Here is a 22,410-nt window from a genome sequence, read left to right on the forward strand (position 1 = left end):
TGCAGGCAGCTTCTAGAAGCTAGAAAAGGCAAGCAAATGGATTACCCTCTAGCGCCTTCAAATGGAATATAGCCCTGTGAACACCTTGACGTAGGCTTGTGAGACTTCTCACCTCCAGAACTGTAAGATAATAAATTTGTGTCATTTTAAGCCACTAGGCTTGTGATAATTTGTTACAGCAGCAATAAGAAAGTAATATATTTCCTTCAAAATGTCAATGTCATGAAGAAAAAAGACCGAGGCACTTTTCTTGATTAAAGGAGACTAAAGAAACATGGCAGCTGGAATCAATGCCTGATCAAAACTTTTCTTTTGCTATAAAGGACTCTATTGGAACAATTGGCAAATCTGAATAAGGTCTGTAGACTAGAAAATAGTATTGTGTCATCTCTTCAGCAAGCGGTGTTGGGAAAGTTGGAAGACCGCGTGTAAATCAATGTAGTTAGAACACACCCTCACACCATACACAAAACTAAACTTAAATGGCTTAATGACTTAAATATAAGACAGGACACCATAAAATGCCTAGAAGATAACATAGGCAAAACATTCTCTGACATAAATCATGCCAATGTTTTCTTAGGTCAGTGTCTCAAGGCAATAGAAATAAAAGCAAAAATAAACAAATGGGACCCAATCAAACTCACAAGCTTTTTTTTTTTTTTTTTTTTTTTTGCGTTCCGCGGGCCTCTCACTGTCGTGGCCTCTCCCGTTGCGGAGCACAGGCTCCGGACGCGCAGGCTCAGCGGCCATGGCTCACGGGCCCAGCCGCTCCGTGGCATGTGGGATCTTCCCGGATCGGGGCACGAACCCGTGTCCCCTGCATCGGTAGGTGGACTCTCAACCACTGCGCCACCAGGGAAGCCCTCACAAGCTTTTGTACAGCAAAGGAAACCATAAATAAAATGAAAAGACAACCTATGGATTGGGAGAAAATATTTGCAAATGATGCAACGGACAGAGGCTTAATTTCCAAAATATACAAACAGCTCATATAACTCAATAACAAAAAACAGACAACCAGTCAAAAAATGAGCAGAAGACCTAAATCGATATTTCTCCAAAGAAGATATACAGATGACCAATAGGCACATGAAAAGATGCTCAACATTGCTAAGTAGTAGAAAAATGCAAATCAGAACTACAGTGAGGTATCACCTCACACTAGTCAGAATGGCCATCATTAAAAAGTCTACAAATAACAAATCCTGGGGAAGGTGTGGAGAAAAAGGAATCCTCCTACACTGTTGGTGGGAATGTAAATTGATGTAGCCACTATAGAAAACAGTATGAAGGTTCCTCAAAAAACTAAAAATAGAGTTGCCATATGATCCAGCAATCCCATTCCTGGGCATATATCCAAACAAAACTATAATTCAAAAAGATACATGCACCTCTATGTTTATAGCAGCACTATTCACAATTGCCAAGACATGAAACAACCTAAATGTCCATCGACAGATGAATGGATAAAGAACATGTGGTATGTATATACAATGGACTACTACTTAGCCATAAAAAAGAATGAAATAATGCCATTTGCAGCGACATGGATGGACCTAGAGATTATTATACTAAGTGAAGTAAGTCAGACAAAGACAAATGCCATATGATGTCACTTATATGTGGAATCTAAAATATGACACAAATGAACTTATCTATGAAACAGAAACAGACTCACAGACATAGAAAACAGACTTGTGGTTGCCAAGGGGGATGGGGGGAAGAAAGGATTGGGAGTTTGGGATTAGTAGCTGCTAACTATTATATATAGAATGGATAAACAACAAGGTCCTATTGTATAGCACAGGGAGCTATATTAAATATCCTGTGATTAAACCATAATGGAAAAGAATATGGAAAAGAATGTGTGTGTGTATGTATACATACATATATATATATTTATATATAAACTGAATCACTTTGCTGTACAACAGAAATTAACACAACATTGTAAATCAACTATACTTAAAAAAAATAAATGTGGGAAGGGAAGTGAAAAAAGAAAAGAAAATAGTATTGTCAATGTTAGTTTCCTGGTTTTGATCATTAGACTGAAGCTATTAAGAAAATGCTCTTGTTTGGGGGATATATACATTGAAATATTTAGGAGTAAATATTGTGTCTACAACTTACTCTTGAAAATTCAAAACTATTATACACACAGAGAAATATCAAAGTGTTAACAATGGCTCTTTGTATTAGCGTTTCCACTCTAGCAGAACTTTTCTGTAAGTCTGAAATTATATCAAGATTTAAAGTGAAGAGAAAAACTTTTTTAGTTCCAGTTTTAGCAAAAACCAAACCCAGAGCACTCTTATTCGCAGATACCTTGATTTTAGGTATATTTCTAATGACTAGAGGAATGCCCTCTTTTAGTAGGAGAATTCCAAGGTTGTATTACATACTTAAACATTTTATACTAAATATTGACACAAGTAATCTAAGATTAGTTAACTTTTAGGGGTCAAACTGTTTATACAAACATTTCCAGTGTTACACTTGTTTCCTCCCTCTCTCTCTCACTCACTCTTTCATCATCTTTTTTATTTCTGTAGAATTGGTTGTAATGTTCCCACTTTCATTTCTGACCTTAGTAATTTGAGTCTCTGTTACATCTTAGTCCATCTAGCTAAAGGTTTGCCAACTTTGTTGATCTTGTCACAGAACCAACTTTTGGTTTCATTGATCTTCAGTTTTTGTTGTTGTTCTCTATTTCATTTAACTCTGCTCTAATCTTTATTATACCCTTCCTCCCACTAGCTTTAGGTTTAGTTTGCTCTTTTTCTAATTCCTTAAGTTGTAAAATTAGGTTGCTCATTTGAGATCTTTCTCTTTTTTAACTGTAAACATTTATAGCTACAAATTTCCCCCTTAGCACTGCTTTCACCACATCTAAGTTTTTTATTTTAATTACATTTAATAACATTTTTAATTAAGGTATAATTGATAAGGTTTGATATGCTGTGCTTTTGTTTTCATTCATCTCAAGTATTTTCTAATTTCCCTTGTGATTTCCTCTTTGATCCATTGATTATCTGAGTCTGTTAATTTCCACAAATTTAACAACTTTCCAGTTTTACTTCTGTTATTGATTTCTAACTTCATCCTGTCGTGCTCAGAGAAGATACTTTGTATGATATCTATCTTTTTAAATTCACTGAGACTTCATCTGAGCCTAACATAGGCTCTATCTTGGAAAATGTCCCACATGCACTTGAGAAGAATGTGTATACTGCTGTCGATGGGTAGAGTGTGCTGTGTATGTTGTTAGATCTAGTTGGTTAATTGTGTTATGTCCTCTTTTTCTCCCGTTTTCTGTCTGGTTGTTCTTCATTTGACTTTAATAACGAGACAGTGTGCTTTTATTTCAGTTCTTGCCAGCCCACATTCATGCTTGTATGTGGCAATACATGTTTTATACTAATTCTTATCTAATCATAAACAGAATCACAAGGAGCAGGATAATATCTAAGACTACAGTCTAGTTTTAGGTTTTGCCTAATCATGTGTTTCTTCTGTTTCAAGAACCCTCCTCACTTAATACTAGAGATCCCAGGCATGTTATTATCATCCATTTAATTTTAATTATGTGTATCATCAGAGTCACTGCTCACCACTGTCTCCTGGAGTATTTCCTTTCTATGTCTTGAGACTCTCTATTTCAATTCAATCTTCAATTTGATGAAATATTTTCCTTGTGTTGCGTCCATTTGTGGTAGTTTTTCTGAATCCTCATATGTTTGAAAATGTTTTCCTTTGAGACAAACCCACAGGTATAGAGAACAAACTAGTGGTTACCAGTGGGGAGAGGGGGGACAGCCAGTATAGGGATGGGGGATTAAGAGGTACAAACTATTGGGCCTAAGATAAGCTACAAGGATATATTGTACCACACGGGGAATATAGCCAATATTTTGTAATAACCATAAATGGAGTATAACATTTTCAAGTTGTATAGATATATATATGAAGGAAAGCAAATAAATTTTTTAAAAAACAAATGAAACTGTTTTCCTTTTGTGCTGTCAGATGAATTCTGTCCTTGCTGGATTTAGGATTATTTAATTGCACAGCCTGTTTACCTCAATAGTCTATAGACATTATTCAACTATCTTTTCTCTTTCATTGTTGTAAATGAAATAGCCAACATAGGTCAGATTCCTTTTTCCTTCTGTAGGTAACCTGTTCTTTTTATAAGAGAAGTTTATAAGATTTTTCTTGATCCTTGAAGTTTAGTGTCTTTTTGCTTTTTAAACAAATTCATGCCTATGGGCTTCCCTGGTGGCGCAGTGGTTGAGAGTCCACCTACCGATGCAGGGGACGTGGGTTCGTGCCCCGGTCCGGTAAGATCCCACATGCCGCGGAGCGGCTGGGCCCGTGAGCCATGGCCGCTGAGCCTGCGCGTCCGGAGCCTGCGCGTCCGGAGCCTGTGCTCCACAATGGGAGAGGCCACAGCAGTGAGACGCCTGTGTACCGCAAAAAGAAAAAAAAAAAATCATGCCTAGGATTATTTGAGCTCTTTCAATTTGGAGGCTCCCCTTTCTTTAGGTCCAGGAGATTTTCATCTGTAATATCTTTTCCTTTTAGTTATTTATGCTTATGTGCATTTTTCACATATAGGCCAAAAGACTGGAATTTGTCTGGGTTTTTCAATGACCAAGTAAGCCCACATTCAACTAGACAAAGCTGTATTTTTCTATTTGTGCTTTAATTATGACTTCTCCATCTATTTTCCTTTTTAACCCTCTGTAATTCCTATTATTAGCATGTTCAGCTTCCTAGTCCTATCATTTGAGTCAACCATTTTTTTCACTCATGATTTCAACTTCTTTGTGTTTTTACTCTGGATTATAAGGGTAGTTTAACTTAAACATCAATCAGAATGTTAATTCAGTTCTCAGCTCTGATCATACTTCTTAATTAATTTGCCAAGTTTTCAAACATAGAAATTATGTCTTGCACTTTTGAAAAGTCTTTGAGGTTTAGTTGCACTGCCTTTGGAGTTCTTGTGGTACTTTTGTTTCGGTTCTGTTTTTTATCACTCACTGGCTGCACCTCAGGAGGACCCTCCTGTTTTGATTGTTTGACTTTTTCTCCTCTAAGATACTGTCCCCTTAAATGTACTGCAATTCGTGTGTGAGCTGGGGACTCCCATGCAGTGGCAATCCAGCAGAAGATGAAAGTCATGCAAGTTTTTGTTCTGGAGGGCCAATAACAAATGGGCTGGTAAATAGTGACCACTCCTTTGCTTTCTGGCCTTCTTAGGTAAGTTAAGACTGGTATTCATGTTTCAACTAAACTTATAGGTACCACCCACCTTCCAAGATTTCTAGCAAGATCAGACCCCCCCCAAAGATGACACATGGCAGGAATAGAACAAATGAAAAGCTCGATCAGTCTCACTTATTAAAAATTTAACATCGTGAGCAAAGGGCTTCATAGACAAAATTAGAACAAAAAACATACACTGAGGAAATACTTGTAATATATGTCAGAAAATTGATACCATTAGCACATAAATAAATCACATAAGTCAACAGAAATAACTCTATATCCCACCTTTTATTTTTTTAATAAATTTATTTATTTATTTATTTATGGCTGCGTTGGGTCTTCGTTGCTGCGAGCAGGCTTTCTCTAGTTGCGGTGAGCAGGGGCTACTTTTCGTTGCGGTGCGCGGGCTTCTCATTGTGGTGGCTTCTCTTGTTGCGGAGCATGGGCTCTAGGTGCACGGGCTTCAGTAGTTGTGGCACGCAGGCTCAGTAGTTGTGGCGCACGGGCTTAGTTGCTCCGCAGTATGTGGGATCTTCCCGGACCAGGGCTCAAACCCATGTCCCCTGCACTGGCAGGTGCATTCTCAACCACTGTACCATCAGGGAAGTCCCAATATCCCACTTTTTAGATGAGTGTTCCTTAATTCAGCAAACAAGACATACAAATGGCCAATAAAACATGGAAACATATTCAGCTTCACTAGTAAAGAAGTGTAGACATAGCAATAAGATATCATTATTTTTCATCCATTAAACTGGCTCTTCTTTTCTTCGGGATAATAGCAATGTTGGCAAAGGTGGACCGAGAGGATGCTCTCGTGCTGTTGGCAGGAGCATATATATTGAGACAACATTTTTTGGAAAGCAATTTGGCTTTATGTATAAGGAACCTTAAAGTATACACACCCTTTGTAGTTAGTGTTGCTTTTTTTTGCCTGGCAACAGCATCTTAATTTCCTTTGAGGAAATACAGACCTTGTAGGACTCTCAGTCAGAGTGCCCTGTGCTCCCTTGCCCAAGAGGAAGGCACATAACCCAAGCTAAGTCAATCAGATTCTCTTTCCTGGGAATTTGAATCTTGAGATGATGATGATGATGACTGCTACTAGCACGGGTAACATCTATTGAATTCTCACTCTGTGCTAGGCACAATGTTGAGCATTTTATAGCCTTGTAAACAGCTCTATGAGTGAGGTACAATTACTGTGACTATTTTGCAGATGGGGCTAATAATACTGATGCCAAGATCAATAATCACTGGAGGGCTTCCCCGGTGGCGCAGTGGTTGAGAGTCCACCTGCCGATGCAGGGGACGCGGGTTTGTACCCCGGTCCGGGAGGATCCCACATGCCGCGGAGCGGCTGGGCCCGTGAGCCATGGCTGCTGAGCCTGAGCGTCCGGATCCTGTGTTCCGCAACGGGAGAGGCCACAACAGTGAGAGGCCCGCGTACCGCAAAAAAATAAAAAATAAAAAAAATAATAATCACTAGAGATACCGTAAAGATACCGTCTTTGTTATCTACTGCTGCAAAACAAATTACACCAAAACTCACTTGCTAAAAATGACATTTACCCCACGGTTTCTACAGGTCATGAACTCTAGAGATTCTTAGCTGGTGGTTCTGGCTCAGGCCCCCTCAGGGTTGCAGTCAAGATGTCAGCCAAAGCTGCAGTCATATGAAAGCTAGGCTGGGACCGGGCCATCGCTTCCAAGATGGTGCCCTCACATGGCAGTTGGCAGGAGGACTCACGTCCCTACCACCCAGGCCTGTCTAGGGGCCGCTGGATGGTCATCAAGACACGGCAGCTGCAGGCTTCCTCGATCAAGTGATAGAAGAGGGAGCAAGGTGAAAGTCACAATGTTTTCTATGGCCTAGATTCAGAAGCCACAGGCCATCATCTCTGCCATATTTTATTCATTAGAACTAAGTCACTAAGCACAGCCCACATTCAACAAGAGGGGCTTAGGCTCCACCCCTTGAAGGGAGGAGTATCCAAAACTTTGTGCTCATCTTTGAAAACTATCACAAATACCATCCATTAATGCTGTTATAAAATCAGCAGATCTTCCCTGGTTCCCATCTGCTCTACGGGCTTGTTCAGTCTTTGCTTTGTTCCTTTGAATTACATTCCTTTAAAATATTCCCTCCCTTTCATCTTCGTGACTCAAACCATTTCTGTTGCTTTCTACAACAGCATTTTTTTAAAAAACAAAAACCTCTCACCCAGTCACTCCACTCTGAAGTTCTACTTGTCTTAGCCTGGGTCCCCAGGAGGAAGTAAAATTTTACTGTGTCCCCTGGAGGAAGCGTTTTTCCCCCTATATTTGCAGGAATGGTAAAGACAGATTTCATAATCAGGTCACCAGGATGGATCATGAAAGAGCCAATCCTACTTCTACCCCTTTGTTCATGGACCTACATATCTTACCTATTAAGGACACAGCAACATATATCAGCCACTGGTTCAGCACATATACCACATGTAAACGACAGCACTATAACCCTATAAGGTACTGTCCCTAAGCTGGTGCCTTAGGTGAACTTTTACTTGGTTGTTCTACTGTTAATATCAGGCTGACTACTCCTAGGTGACGGGTTATATTTACCAATGAATCATGTGGTGATGAGTTCATTGCCTAATTCCTTTGCTATAAAACGGGCCCCTTGACCAGAGGCAGTATGTAGGAGATGCCATGACAATAAACCAGGCATGCTGTAAGATATCAGATAATAGTACTGGTGAAGGTTATGCAATCAGAGAATGCAAATCTATCAAATTATCGATTCTAGCAAAAAGAAATCACTGCCTCCATCACGGTATAAGGTATCTAATGTGGTCAACCAGTCATCAAGTAGCTGGCACGTCTCTCTGGAGAATGATGCCGTATCAAGGGCTCTGCGTCATTCTCTGATGCTAGAAGGCCAGGCATTAAATCATCCTTGTTGAGAAGGATTCAGTGTAGTTGAGTCCATGAAGAACTTTCATCCATGCCACCATGGCCATTATCTTTGGGCTCACCTGGCAAGTTCTAGGATGGCCAAGGAGAGAGGCTAGGGTGGTGGAGGGAAGTGGGTGGAGTGGTAGTGGCGGTCTCTTCTGAAGTGGATGCTCCCTGGAAAACATTAATATAAGACACAGAGATCTGTATGCTTCATGTTCACCCCCATAAATATACACTCACATAACTCTTCCCCAAACCTCTCAGTCTTGTTCCTTCTTGGCCATTGACCAACTGGCCAAGTCATTCATCATGGCCCAGGAATCAGTGTGTGTAGGTATCTTGAGCCATATTTCCCTCTATAGGAAATCCATGACCAAGTGTACCACTTTCAGCTCTACCCATTGAGAACACGCCCCTTCACTCTTGTCTTTCAGGACCACCCCGGTAGAGTCTGTAATCAGGAGCACACTCCTTTTCTAGTGTGCACCAGCAAATCACACTGAACCACCAGAGAACCAAGCCCAAATCTTTTCATCCTCTATCAGTTGGTCATAGGGACCCCTTCCTGATGCCATAGAATAAGTTTCATTGGTAGGTGACATGAGAGTCTGAGACACCTGTCCTTATAATTTATTCATGACTCCTAAGTGATTACTTTCATCAGACAATGCACTGGTGCTGTGCCCACCCAGCCTTATGACTCAGTGGATCTGTAACGATCCAGTAAAACCAGCTCGTGATAAGCAGTCACGGTCACATAGTCTCTTGGTGTCACGTGGTTAAATATTCAGTCTCTACCAAAGCCCAGTAGCAGGCCAGGAAATATTTTTCAAATTGAGAGTGTTTCTCCACCACAGAAGTCATAGCCCGGCTTCAAAACCTAAAAATCTTCACAAGAAGGTCTATCAGAGCTTACCAGACACTCTGCGCAGTGTCCTCACTCACCGTAGACATTTTGGGCACCATGGTAACTGCTGGTCACATGGCTGAAGCAGCAGGACAGCTGGCATCACAGCCTGGATCGGCTGCAGAGTCCTCTTTTCTCAGGGTTGTAGTCAAAACTGGAAGCCTCCTGAGTCACCTGATTAAGGGTCAAAACAATACTCCCAAGTGTGGTCAATGCTACCATCAAAATACAACCAAGTGTTGTGCCCCCTTCTCAGCGGTAAGAGGAGTGATGAGCAACAGTCTGTCCTTTACTTTAGAAGGAGTGTCTCCTCTAGGGTGGGGGTTGGCCAACAGCTATCCACAGACCAAATATGATCCCCCTCCTATTTTTGTAAATGAAGTTTTATTGGAACACAGCCGCATCTATTCATTTAACTATTGTCTATGGCTGGTTTCACACTACAATGGCAAAACTGAGTAGTGGTGACGGATACCTTATGCCCTGCAAAGCCTAAAATATTTATTAAAGATAAAATTTGCCAACTCCTGCTCCAGGATAAGAGGGGCCCTGAAAACTTCACCAAGTGGCAGACCCCCGAACCTTCATGAAGTTTATCTCCCATCAGAGGGCATCTAGAATTCTTGACATCTCCTGCTCATGGGTCTGTAAGTAGAATGCCACTAATATAGTGAACAGCGTGATACTCTGCAAAATTCTTGCGGACTATATATTAAGACAGAGAAAAGCAGAGTTAATTAACTTGGCCCTGAGGCAAAAGAGTAAACATATATCGGTATCTTTGCCATGAGGGCATGTCTGTGTTCAGCTGCAGCCACGCCCTTCTAAGACTGGGAACTGCATTTCCCGGAGTCCCCTTTCCTATGTGCTTCCAGGTTAGAATTTGCCAAATAAGAGAATTCACACAAGATTTGGAAGGTACAGCCAACGTAGAAGCCATTAATCTCTAGCTGTGGTTGCAGCCAAACACAGGAACAGACAAAAGTGTCACAAAACCTTCACACAAGCTCGTGAGAACTGCTCCCTTTACCACTGCAAACTGAGATGCCTGGAGCTTTCCGGAGGTTTCTGAGACTTGCAGTGGTTTCCAGGCAAGCTTTTGGGAACTATGCACTTCACTGCTTGAAGAAGAGATCTCGTGTGTCAGCTTCTCTGACCTTTAGCCACAGTTTCCTTGATTTCCACTCCCTCAGCTTGGCTGGCTCTTCCCACAGCTGTGTGAGCCCCCAGTTCTGTATTAAAGCCTTTATTCCCAGAATACATAGAATTGCTCTGTCTTCCTAACTAAACTCTGAAAGTCTTTAGTACTGCAAATAGCTCTGGAATTTGTTTTCCAATCTGTTTGGATGCAAAAGTAGTAATGAACTCACTGATATTGGAAAAAGGGACACTACTACCAGTCCATGGCATGCGGTTACTTAAATTATCACCTGTAATTGGCTAGAGTCGGTGGCCTATAGAAGGCAAGCCTTTGGAAGACCAAGTAGCTGTAATAATAGAATGTTGCGGAATACCCCTTCCACAGTGAAGGATAGTTGTTGCATCTGGCACCTCCAATCACAAAGAAAGAAGCACAACATCTTTGGATTTGGAAGACAACTGGGCACGCCGCTATGGCCTATTTGCCGAGTAACCCACAAGGCTGCCACAGGGGGGCAGTGTGGCATCTTGCAAAGTTCTTTGGCTTCGAACAAGTTTGGATGGAGCTCGAGCCTATTTTCTCATATGTAAAATGATCATAAAAAATTTCTTCATAAGGTTATGGTGACTATAAAATGAGCTGAGAAAGCCCTTTAAAGCACACATCCTTGGGTGTTGCCTGAGCCACTTTGCAATCTGGTGCCAGTCCAATGACAAAATTTTCATCAGCCCAGAGTAAAATTTGCCCCATAAGGATTGGCAACAATTCTATTTTTTTTTTCTGTTGTGTTGTAACATAGATACAGAAGTGCCCGTAAAACATTAATGCAGGGTTTAAAGAATAATAATAATGCAACACCCTTCTAACTAGCACTCGAGTCAGAAATAGAACGGGCCACTTACCCTGCAAAATGACACCAGGATGAGAGGCAGATGGGGGCTGAAATTGATGAAACTTCTACTCAGAGCCCTCTGGGGCACAGCCTCACATCCAGTAAGTTGTGGAAGTGCACTCACTTTCCCTGAACCCCCAAACTCTGAAAGGACGAGTTGGGGTTGTTCCAAGCTCATCCCACCCTTCGGAGACAGGCAGGTTGCCAGCTCTCCTCCCTGAGAGGACAAGTCACATTTAGGACACCAGAGGGCGGCCACTCCCCACAGATGGTGGTGCCTGGGACAACAACAGCTGAACCAAGCGTGCAATGGGCCACAGACTCCCAGGGCTTCTTTTTTTTTTTAGAGATTCTGTGGCCCACAAAGCCTAACATGATTTATTATCTGGCTGTTTTTTTTTTTATTTTAACATCTTTATTGGAGTATAATTGCTTTACAATGGTGTGTTAGCTTCTGCTGTATAACAAAGTGAATCAGCTACACATATACGTATATCCCCATATCTCCTCACTCTTGCGTCTCCCTCCCACCCTCCCTATCCCACCGCTCTAGGTGGTCACAAAGCACCAAGCTGATCTCCCTGTGCTATGCGGCTGCTTCCCACTCGCTGTCTGTTTTCCCAGGGCTCTTCTTGTCCCTCTTCCTGCTCAGGCCCACACCACACATCAGAACGGTGCAGTGTAAAGATCCATGGTGCTGGTAACTGGGAGACCTGGGCTTGAATCCAACTCTGCCGCTTCCTACCTGTGACCTTGAACAAGTGACCTCACCTCTCCAAGCCACGGTTTCCTCACCTGGAAAAATAAGGTACAAAAATAGTACCTACCTCATAGGGTTGCTGGAATGGCAAGTGAGATGGTGTGGCCCAAATATTGTCCAAATATTCGTTGTTTTTAGGCATCATAACAGTTCATCTAACTGGATTCTCACCAGAGTCCTGGCAGGCACAGTAGGTAAATGTGATTCTCACTTTTCAGATGAAGAAACTGAGGCGTAAAGCAGTTATCTGACCTGCAGAATCATGATGGTCAGAGTCGTTTGATTTTCTAAGCCTCTCCCTCTACCATTTCACAGTGATGGCAGCTGGCCTGAAGAGACTTGCTCATAATCCGTTTGTGATTCTGGTATTCTGAGATCAACAGAGGGCAAATATATTACCCAAGGCTACATGGTGAGCCAGGGGCCAATCCAGGACTGAATGAGCCAGTCCAGCGGGCTCCTGGTCTGGTGTTCTAGCCACAGCCCCAGACACCCTGATAAGACACAGCCTCATTGTTCTGCCCTGATTGATCGTCAGAGGATCCCATCCTTGTCCTGTCTCCCTGACTAGACTGTGAGCTAAAAGAGAAAAAAAAATAGTCTTACGGAATATATATTATTGATACTATGGAAAATCGTCCATGACGTGTTGCTAAACGAAACAAGGGATCTACAAAACAGTAAGTACATGACCCCAGTGTCTATTTCTGTATATCTGCAGAGGAAAAAAGTAGAAGGTCATAATACACAATGGTAAAAATGCTTATCTCTGGGTGGTAGAATTACAGGTTAAGTTTTGTATTTTCCCCTTGTACTTTTGTGCATGCGTTTCTAGGTTTATCCAATAAGCATGTTTTATTTCTGTGATCAAAACAAGTGTGTGTGTATGTGTGTATGTGTGTGTGTATTATACAATTTCAATTGTTCATTTAAAAAAATTGCTACATTAAGAGTTGGAGATCTTGGGCTGTCTTTCACATGAATTTATTGTAACTCTGTGTACGAATGAGCCTCGGTTTCTCTACCTGAAACATAGGGAGGACCCCCCGCCCCCTTTACCCAGAGGCTCAGAGCCTTCCTGGTCTGGCTGCTTCAGGTGGCCCCCTCTTCTCCTCAAGCACGCTTCCAGGCAGTGTGACACCTGCCTCCATCTCCGCTTCCCCCACTCCATTAATTCCTCCCTCGCCTCCCTGCAGCTTGCATTTTGCCCCCTATTCTCCAGGCTGCATTCTGCAGGGGTCCCTCGTGGCCTCCAAGCCCCTCTCTCTCTCTCTCTCTCTCTCCCCAAGCCCCTCCCCGGGTCCCCAGCATGCAGCTCTCTTGGTCTGCACTCCTCCTTGGAGCCCAGCCTTCCCTTGCCCTCTCTGCCCACAGCTCGCCTCGGTTTCTTTAGCCCTCCGGCTGCTGCTTCTCCCAAGGTGCTGCTTCTCAGCAGGGGGTTGGCTGGGCTCCAAGGCCCCGTCTCTATCTTTAGCCTCCCTGGGATGACCTCGCCCACACCACGAGCCTATCAAATGGTCCCCACACCCATCGCCAGCCCAGGCCTGGCTCCTGAGCTCCGGGCCTGATAGCAAATCCCCAGGGGGCTCACCCCACACTCAGCACAGCTGAGCCCCTTCTCTCCTCCGTCCCCTCCCACATCTCACTAACCCTCCTCCACTGTCCACTCTGAAGATAGCTTCCCAGGTGCCAGTGACTCGGAGCCTAAAACACAAGTGCTCAGCCCGGACTCTGCCTCTCCTCCTCCCTGGCCACAGAGACTTGTCCCCAGGTCTTGGTCAACTCACCTCTCAAGTACCTCTCTAACCTACCCTCCTCCCCAAACCCTGATGGAGGTCCCTCCACGCCTCCCACAGTGAAGCCATTCTCAACCTCTCCCTCACATTCCCCAGCACTCAACACGAGTTCTGCCCACCTTCCTGCAACAGCCCAGACCCCCTTGAGCCCTCTGCCTGGGTCCCTTACTCATTCAGGGGACCTCACCATGGACCTCCATACCTCTCATCCACACGACGTCCTTAGAATCCCCACTGGTCTCCCTGCCTTCACTCTCTTTCCCTCCAGCCTGGCCTAAAATATAGGTTATATCATCGTATCATCATAACTATTACTGAGCCCTTAGTGTGTGTCAGGCATTGAGGGCTTTACCTGTATTCTCATTTATTCATGTATTCCTTACCACAAGATGAGAAAAGTACCACTGTTATTATCTCCATTTCAGAGATGAGAAAAGTGAGGTACATAGAGTCTAAGTAGCCCACTCACAGTTATACAGTTAATTATAGTTACTAAAGTCTTGGAACTGGGATTTGAATACACACAGTCTGATCTGACTGCAGAGCACCTGTCTTTAATCGCTCTGCTACACTGCTAATTGGCCTCTTCTGCCAGAAACACCTAGCGGATAAAGTCCTCACACTTCTGCCTGGCCTCCGGGGCGCCTCAGACACACCTTTTTCAGTCCCATCACCTACTGTGCCCAACTGGTGCCTCCCAGCTCTCCATCCTGACTGCACTCCTTACCGGCCCACTTCCATATCTCAACCCATGTCTTCTTGCCACAGGCTGCTTGTCTGGCTCGACCCCATCTCCAAATGTCAAAGCCCTCCCATCCTTCAAGGTCATCTCAAAGGCCTCTCCTTCCATGCTGATTAGGCCGAGCTGAAAAGCAGCCATGATGGCGGAAGGGCCGGCAACTGAGAGACAGGAGACCTGAAAACTTGATCCCTGTCCTTCCGGAAGGTACCTGGGGGATCTGGATCCAGGCCTCACTTTCTCCCCGTGTATAAGATGGAGGGAATAGGATGAGGCCATTCTTAGGAGCCTGTCTCACTCTAATAGTCTAGGGCCCTATGCTTTCACGATCCCTGAAATGGGGGTGAAATTGCCCTCTTTAAATCCCTTTAACGTTCACAGAATGGAGAGAATGTCAGGGCTGGGAAGGGCTTCAGAGAAAATATAATCCCACCGCCTCACTTTCCCCCTCTCCAAGGGATGCTTAGGCCCAGGGAAGGGCGGAGGCCCGGCTAGCCATCTGGGGAGTGGTGGGAGGGAGGCCATGCTCTCTGCTTAATGGAAGACCCATCTCGGCAGGTCCCCAGCCCTGCAGAGAAGAGGGGGAGGAGCCTGGGAGGGCAAAAGCTGCCGAGCCAGGCTCTGGGCCGGTTTGGCCAGCCCATCCCCAGGAGGCCTCAGTAGTTTTCCATAACCAGCAGGCCCGCAGCCCAGTACGTGTGCTCCCCTCGCCCCTCGCCCCTCACATTCCTCAGCACACTTAGGCAGCAAAGTGGCATTCGGGGCCCTGATGCGGCGGGGGGGCCGGGAGGGAGGCCCACACACAAAGACTCACTGATACCAGTAAAGCCACAAACACGCAGACCCAGAGAGATAACATAGATCCAGATGAAGCAAAAGGGATCACACACAAACAACACACGCAGAAACAATATGCCTGTCCCGCCAGACAGGCTCATTCTCAGAGGCACACGCACATAAGACCGTCACACAGAGATATGCAGCCCGTGCGCAGACACACACAGGCACGTTCACCCCGGGAGACTCCCGTGCACACTCGGCAAACACCCCACCCCCAGCCCCTGCCATCCTCCCTCCTCCCCCGGCCCCCCACACTGCCTGTCTAGATCAAACATTAGTCAAGGAAAGGGGGAAAAATCCTGAGCTGCCCCAGTCCTGGGAGATAGGACAGGGGCTGGACAAAACCCAGGGTCTAGCCAGGCTCCCCCTGCACTAAGAAGGTGCCACTTTTTAATTCCAAAGAATCCACCGGACAATCCCCATCCCGTTCCCAGAGGCCAGGGTGAGGCTGTTCTAGCGCATCACCCCTCCATGACCCTTTCTCCAGCCTCTCAGATTCCAGCTTTGTCCCCAGCTGTTAAGGGCAGAGCAGAGGGGCACTCAGCAGGCATCCCCCTGGTTCATTTCCCTCCAAGCCCCTCTCCATCCCCACACCTGTCTCCCTCACTCTGATGTCTCCCCACTTCAGCCCCATATCCGTCCTCCAGGAGATTAACTCCACACTTTCACTGGGTCCACCACACTCAGGAACCCAGAAACACAACTCCTTGACCAGATGGACCCAGGGGCTTACACCCTCCCCAGAACCTCCCATGGGATGTTCCATGACTACCTGGTGGCCAGGGGGTCCAGCAGGGGGACTGCATACACATAGCGCCCCGCGTTGAGTCAGCAGAGGTGGCTCCAGTCCCCCCCTCACTCCACCTGTCTGGGAACCTTGGACAGGTGGCTTCAACTCTCTGAGCCTCAGTTCCCTCATTTATAAAATGGGGATCGCGATGCCGCCCAGCTCTCAACAATGTATGTAGTTTATCACGGGGGCTTAATTTAGATCCCTGGTTTTAACCAAGAAATGGGCTAAGACTACTGCTCACTACCGCGAGCCTCAGTCTCCCTGTCTGGGAAGTGCGGTAACTCTTGCTACCCTCGGGGAGCGAAATACGCTGTCCGGAGCAGACGGCCTCTGGGCGGGGGCGCCGCCACTAGATTCCGCTCCCCTCGCGCCCACCTCACCCCCGGCCCCACTCGACCCGGTTCCCACGCCGCCGGGCCCCAGCCGGCGCGGGCTGTCAGCCGGAAGGGATTTGGGATCAGCTGCGTCGGCACAGAGGCCGCCTTGTCCCGGTGGGGACCCGAGGCCGCGGTGGGGCCGCGCGGTCACGTTGCTCGGCGGCTTCGGTGCCAGCGGCCACCCGCCCCCGCCCGACCTGGGGCCGCTTCAAGGGCCGGCGCCGGATTTCCTGGCCCCGCGCCCAGCGCCCCGCGGGCTGTTTGGGGGGCGCGCGGCACGGAATCTGCTGGGCCTCGCAGGGCGCACGGTTTCCGCCCAGCGCTGGGGGCGGCTGGAGGGGGCTGCCGCGCACTCCCCGCCCGTCCGCTCCCACCCCACCCTCCAGCAGGCAGCAGCCAAAGCCCACTCCTCAAGCTGGACCCCCAGCCCTCCCTGCAAAGGGCGTGGGCCTCGCCTCCTGCCCCCTCGTCATCCCAGGCATCCCGAAGGACGACCACAGATTTCCCCCAGAAAAAGCCCTGGAACCTGCGAAAGCCTCTCGGGATGAGCTCATCCGAAGATGGATTGGGGGCGGAAGGGACGGAGCGGGGCAGGGGGGGTCTGTTAGGTGTTGGGACCAGCTCCGGGTGTTCTGGGTCAGGTTGCTGGGATACAATCAGGGTGTTCTGTGTCTGAGTTGGAAGTCAATCAGATGTCATCTGGGCCCGTGTTGGGATCTCATTGTTCAGAGTTCAGGTGTCGGGACCCTCTCTGGGTGCTCTCCTCTAGATGTTGGGACCTTCACTGAGTTTCTGGATGGAGTTGTAGGGATCCACTCAGGCAAAGTTTGCATTGGAAGCTGGTCCAGAGGTACCTGGTCCAGGTGTGGGGATTGTTTCTCCGGGTTCAGAGTCTGGGTGTGGTGTTCCTCTCCAGGTCAGGTTGTTGGAGCCTTTCCTGGTGTGTCTTGGAAGCCCATCTAGTACCTGTGGTCTAGTGTTGGTGATCTTCTCTGGGTGTCAAGGATCTGAGTTTGGCACCTGCCCAGGCAGATTAGGTCCAAGTGTTAGTAGCTGCTCTAGATTGTTTAGCCCCAGAGCCTTCCATTGGCCTGAAGACACACATCACGGCTCACCATCTGCCCCAGTTCATCAAGAACCCTGTGGGACCAGCTAAAGGAGGGCCCGTGGCAGCTCAGCTTGACACCCCTCTTCAGAACCCAGGAATTAAGGGCAGACCCTAAACTCCAGTTGGGAAGCAGAATGACTGCACTCTGCCCAGAGGCGCATCCGTATCCTCTCCCTTCTCTACCTTCATTTCCTCACCAAGAAAATGGAAGATTGGATCTGATGTTCTCCAAGGTCCCCTACACCACCCTCTTCCTGTCGTCCCCTACACACACACATACACACACACACACACACACACACACACACGTTGCTCATTCCCATCACTCCACATTTGTTCACACTGGTCTTCCCATCCAGAAGGCTCTCCTTTCCCTTTCCAGCCTCTACGAGTCCCTCCAGCCTGCTTCCTGCTAGAAAACCTTCCTTACCCCCACCCCGCTTTCGAGCCTGACTCTCCTGGCTCTCTCCATCTGGCTGGGAGCTCTCTGAGGGCAGGACCCTGTCTGTTCCTGGCCCTCCACTCTGAAGCCTCATTCTAGATGGGCATGGGGCTCAGGGGTTCACGCTCAGCTCAGCCACCATCCCAGGTTGGCAGTTGACCCTCTAAGAAGAAGAAGAATTTCTTTAGTCTCTAATACCCCGAATAGTGGGGTGGGCACTAAGCGGATTTAGGAGGCCTGTCTCCTGCCCACACCAATCCTCCTTTCCAGGCCACTGCGCCCATGTGACAGTCTGGGGCAGCCCTCAGAATCACGTGGGGCCAGGTGGGTAGCTGGAAATTGACTGCCCAGCTCTACCTCTCCTGGGTGGCTGTGTCCCAAGCAGTCAGAAACCCCAGAGGGCAGGAGTGATCTAGATCAATTACTCTGTTTTCCAGACCAACCTGCACAGTCAAGCATGTGAGCATGGCCGTCCACGTGCACACACGCATATCCACACAGACATGCACACACACACATGCATCTCTTGCAGAGGGAACTCAGCCAGATTCCAAGCTAGACCCATTGCAAACAATATTTCCTAGTCCTCACAGCAGCCCTGTAAGAATCACTAGCATCTGCAGACGAGGAAACTGAGGCTCAGAGAGGGGAAGGGACTAAGCTGAGACCACATAACTGTTAAACGTGGAATCAGAATTCAAAGCCATGCCCTTTGCACAGCACCACTCTGCTGCCGCGTGTGCACACACACACAGGTGCACACACAACTTTCACACACTTGTGCTCAACTCCTAAACTGGTCACTGAATATCAAAGCTAGAAGGGAACTTAAGAGATATCTTGTCTATGCCATCCCATTTTACAGAAGGAGGGGAAGGGATTTATTTAAGTTTTCAACACATTTAGGAAATGGCAGAACCAGGACTCAAATTCACATCTCTGCTGTCACACAGAGTCACGTGTACACACATCCACACACCACACAGCTTACCCAGAAACTGTTACACACAAACCCATGAATGTACACATGGACATAGACAGCCGTTCCCACCCACATCCCCAGCTGGTTTGTATACCTGCACACATGGCATTGCACACGTCCACTCATTACACGCACATGGTCATATGTGGTCACACACAGCACACACTCACCTACACTCATCACACATGATCCTTTCACTCGTCTGTCTACTCACACACCCACGTTCTCTCACTTTCACACTCACATGCACCACCCTCCTGCTGCAGAAGAGATGAGCTGACCCTGATCAGGGACCCTGCGCAGCTAAGGCTAGACCCTGGGGTGGGAGTTACGCGCTGAGCCTTTAAGAGGGGGCGCCTGAACCAGCATGGTGTTGCATGGGTGCATCCTGGCATCGTCATCAGCAACCCTGGCAAGTGTCTGCTGCCAGCAGTTCCCCACAGGCCCAGGCAACTCGCCCTGGCCAAACCCAGCAGGTTGCCCCAGAAAGTGCCAAGTCACAGGCCAGGAGGGGCCTGGCCGGGCCAGGCAGTACTGGTCCCAGCTTGAGAGCTAGTATTTGTCTTCTGCCTGGAGCCACACTGGGGACGCTCCTCCCTGAAAGGGCCAGACCCTGAGTCATGAGGCCTCTTCCAACACCCACTGAAGTTGAGGACCAAGGCGCCAGGATTTGGGGGCAAAGCACCCAGAGCTGCTAATGGGATTTACCAAAGTTGGTAAGCCAACTAATGTATGTATCTAATACAGACTAATCCCAAAGCCTAGCCCATGAACAGTGACACCTGTCAGAGTCCTCTAACAGATGCGCTGAGCTGGACGGACCAGACACGTAAACAAATAATTACAATGCCAGGATGGGGGGCTATAACACAGAGACAGACACAGCATGTGGGAGCTCAGAGCAGGGAGCAGCCGCCCTGGACCAGAGGTGGGGCCGCTTGATCTGGGTCTGGAGTGGTGAGTTGGAGTTCACCAAGACGCTTTCCAGATGGAAAATTGTGTTTCAGAGAACAGAGGCCAGCATGGGTGAAATAAGGAGTGGAGGGTGGACTTGAGGTACAGGAAATGAGGCAAATTGGAGTCAGCTCTTCAACACATATTTATCAATACTTACCACATGCTAGATTATGACACATAAAATATACAAGCCTCTCTCGAAGAGCTTATGCTCAAGGGTCCCAAATCAAGTGCTTTCTGGTGCCAAGAAGGTGGTGTAGATGGACGAAATGGTACAGTGTAAATGATGGTGGCGGGAGGGGAGTGTGTGTCTAATGGGAGCATTCCTGTCCTGTCAAAAGCATTTCTGTTCAAGAGTATGCGTCAGTCGAAAAAACTGATTTGTGGATGCGTTCAGATGATAGATCGGGAATTGGAAGGAAGCCTTACATGTAGAGAGAAGGAGTTTGAGCCTGACCCTGTAGATGGACCTAAAACCCACGGGAGGTTCTTGCCATGAAAAGACATTTGTCAGAGGGGCCTCCCAGAGATGCTCTCACACTGTGGTCACTGGACAAAAAGGGGCTGCGTTCCTGTTACCCAAGACCCTGACGACACGGACAACTTCTGCTTTGCCCCATCACAACCGCTTCCTGGCAAGGGCCACTGTGTCCTCACGTGAACCTTCATCTTCAGTCCCTCCTCCTACCCCTGCCGAAAATCCTCCTTTTTCTTCCCACATCATGCATAGAAAAACTGACTAGATTGAGTCCTCCCACATTTCTCTCTCTGACCCAAGGCCCTCACAAAAGGACACACACACACACACACACACACACACACACACACACACACACACCCCTCTGTAAGGCCAGGGGCTTAGACTAGTTGACCCGGGAATGATTCTCTGTGTGTTCCACCTCACGGAAATGTCAGAAGGGCCTGAAAGATGAAAATGCCTGAGTTGCCATCCTGGTTCCCCTGAAGTTCCTTGGGGAGACTGGGGGCTAGATTGACATCCAGGCAAAAGCCGGGAGCCTGAGCCTGGGCTTCAGATGCAGCTCTGCCGGTGCCCAGGGAAGGAGGGCAGCGTGGCCAGGTACCCAGCACAGCCTTTCCCCTCCCTGACACACATGCAGACCCCAGATGCTTGGCGGTGGAGCCTGGGAGCTGTGCTGGGCACATATTGGCAACCCTCACCAGCCGCAGCCTCCCTCCTGGACCCTCATTAAATTATTCCGCCCCACTGGTCCCAGGCTCAGACTGCCTTTGATGTGCACCGTTCAGCTTCTGAGGCCAAGGCCAGACCCCTCACACCAGGCCAGGCTAATGGGCTCTGACAGCTTCCCTGGGGCCCCAGGAGGGCAGGACACCAAGGCCCACTCTCATGCCCACAGGACACATGCTCAGACCCATGGGCAGCCAGAGATTCCCACACTTACATGCAAGTGTGAGATTCTCTCACACACACGCACACACACGCACACTCACCGAGTCCTAGTGGGACTGGCCCTGTGGCACAGACATGTCCGCCCTGGCACACTCAAGCACACAGCCCTCGTGCACTCCTGTGGTCTCCACGCTCACCACGCGGCACGGCTCTCACGTGAGGCTCCTGTGCCTTCTTGCTTGCCCCTTGTCGGCCTTCTCACTGACCTCCTCACCTTCCTCAACTTTCAGAGGTCATAACATTGTGACTGTGAACCCAGACAGCCTGGCTTCAGTTCTTAGGGATCCCATCTATAAGCTGTGTGACTGTGGGCAAGTTACTAACCTCTCTGGGACTCCATTTCCTTTCCTGTCAAAGGGGAATGATAATGGTGTCTTCCTAGGGTTCTTGTGTGGCTTAAAATAGGTTCTGTACTTAACCGCTTCAACAGTGCCTGGCACATAATAACTCAACAAACAGCTCTTGCCTCTGGCCTCTTCCCTTTCATATCCTTTGCCTCAGCCATAACAAAACCATGAAGTTTCCTAAACCTGCTGAGCTGCTACATGCTTCTGACCCTTTACCTAGGGTGTTCCTTCTATTGGAAACACCTCTGCCCCATTTCTCTCCCTGCATCTACCTGGTGAGCTCCTACTCAACTGTTAAAACCCTACGCCGGGGGCTCTGCCCTCCACCAGCAGAACTGATCTCTGACTCTTTTGCAACCCACCCCTGCCCTGAATGGCCCATTTCCTAGACTGCGAGACCCTTGAGAACATGGGGCCTGATGAAAGTCATCTCTTCAATCCTGTTCCCGGCACTGGACAAGGATTAACACGAGCATCAGTGATACGTGAAGGAGAAAATTGTGCTACATCATAATGAGAGCGTAAGAGGCCCTCGTGCAACTGATTATGAAAGATTATGGAAACTCTGTAGCCTAAAGGCCTGATGGAAGCAATCATAACATCCCTGTAATGACAGCTGACTTTACAGAATGGGAAATTCGGGCAAGCTCAGCATTAAGGGCTTTCTGCTTAACGCTTCA

At 47.4% G+C, this 22,410-nt stretch overlaps 1 long non-coding RNA gene across 1 annotated transcript in view; it reads right to left on the reverse strand.

The window, feature by feature from the left end:
* LOC117200130 (uncharacterized) overlaps nucleotides 1–19,446 on the reverse strand; it is a 31,542-nt gene extending 12,096 nt beyond the window's left edge. The window contains exons 1-3 of the long non-coding RNA XR_004481575.2: nucleotides 11,988–19,446; nucleotides 9,166–9,757; nucleotides 8,298–8,391 (exon numbers count right to left, since the gene is read on the reverse strand). This is a non-coding gene — a long non-coding RNA (uncharacterized LOC117200130). The remainder of the gene's footprint in view (nucleotides 1–8,297; nucleotides 8,392–9,165; nucleotides 9,758–11,987) is intronic.
* Nucleotides 19,447–22,410: the final 2,964 nt, after the last annotated feature.

This window comes from Orcinus orca, chromosome 1 (genome assembly GCF_937001465.1).
Source record: "Orcinus orca chromosome 1, mOrcOrc1.1, whole genome shotgun sequence".
Classification (NCBI taxonomy): domain Eukaryota; kingdom Metazoa; phylum Chordata; class Mammalia; order Artiodactyla; family Delphinidae; genus Orcinus; species Orcinus orca.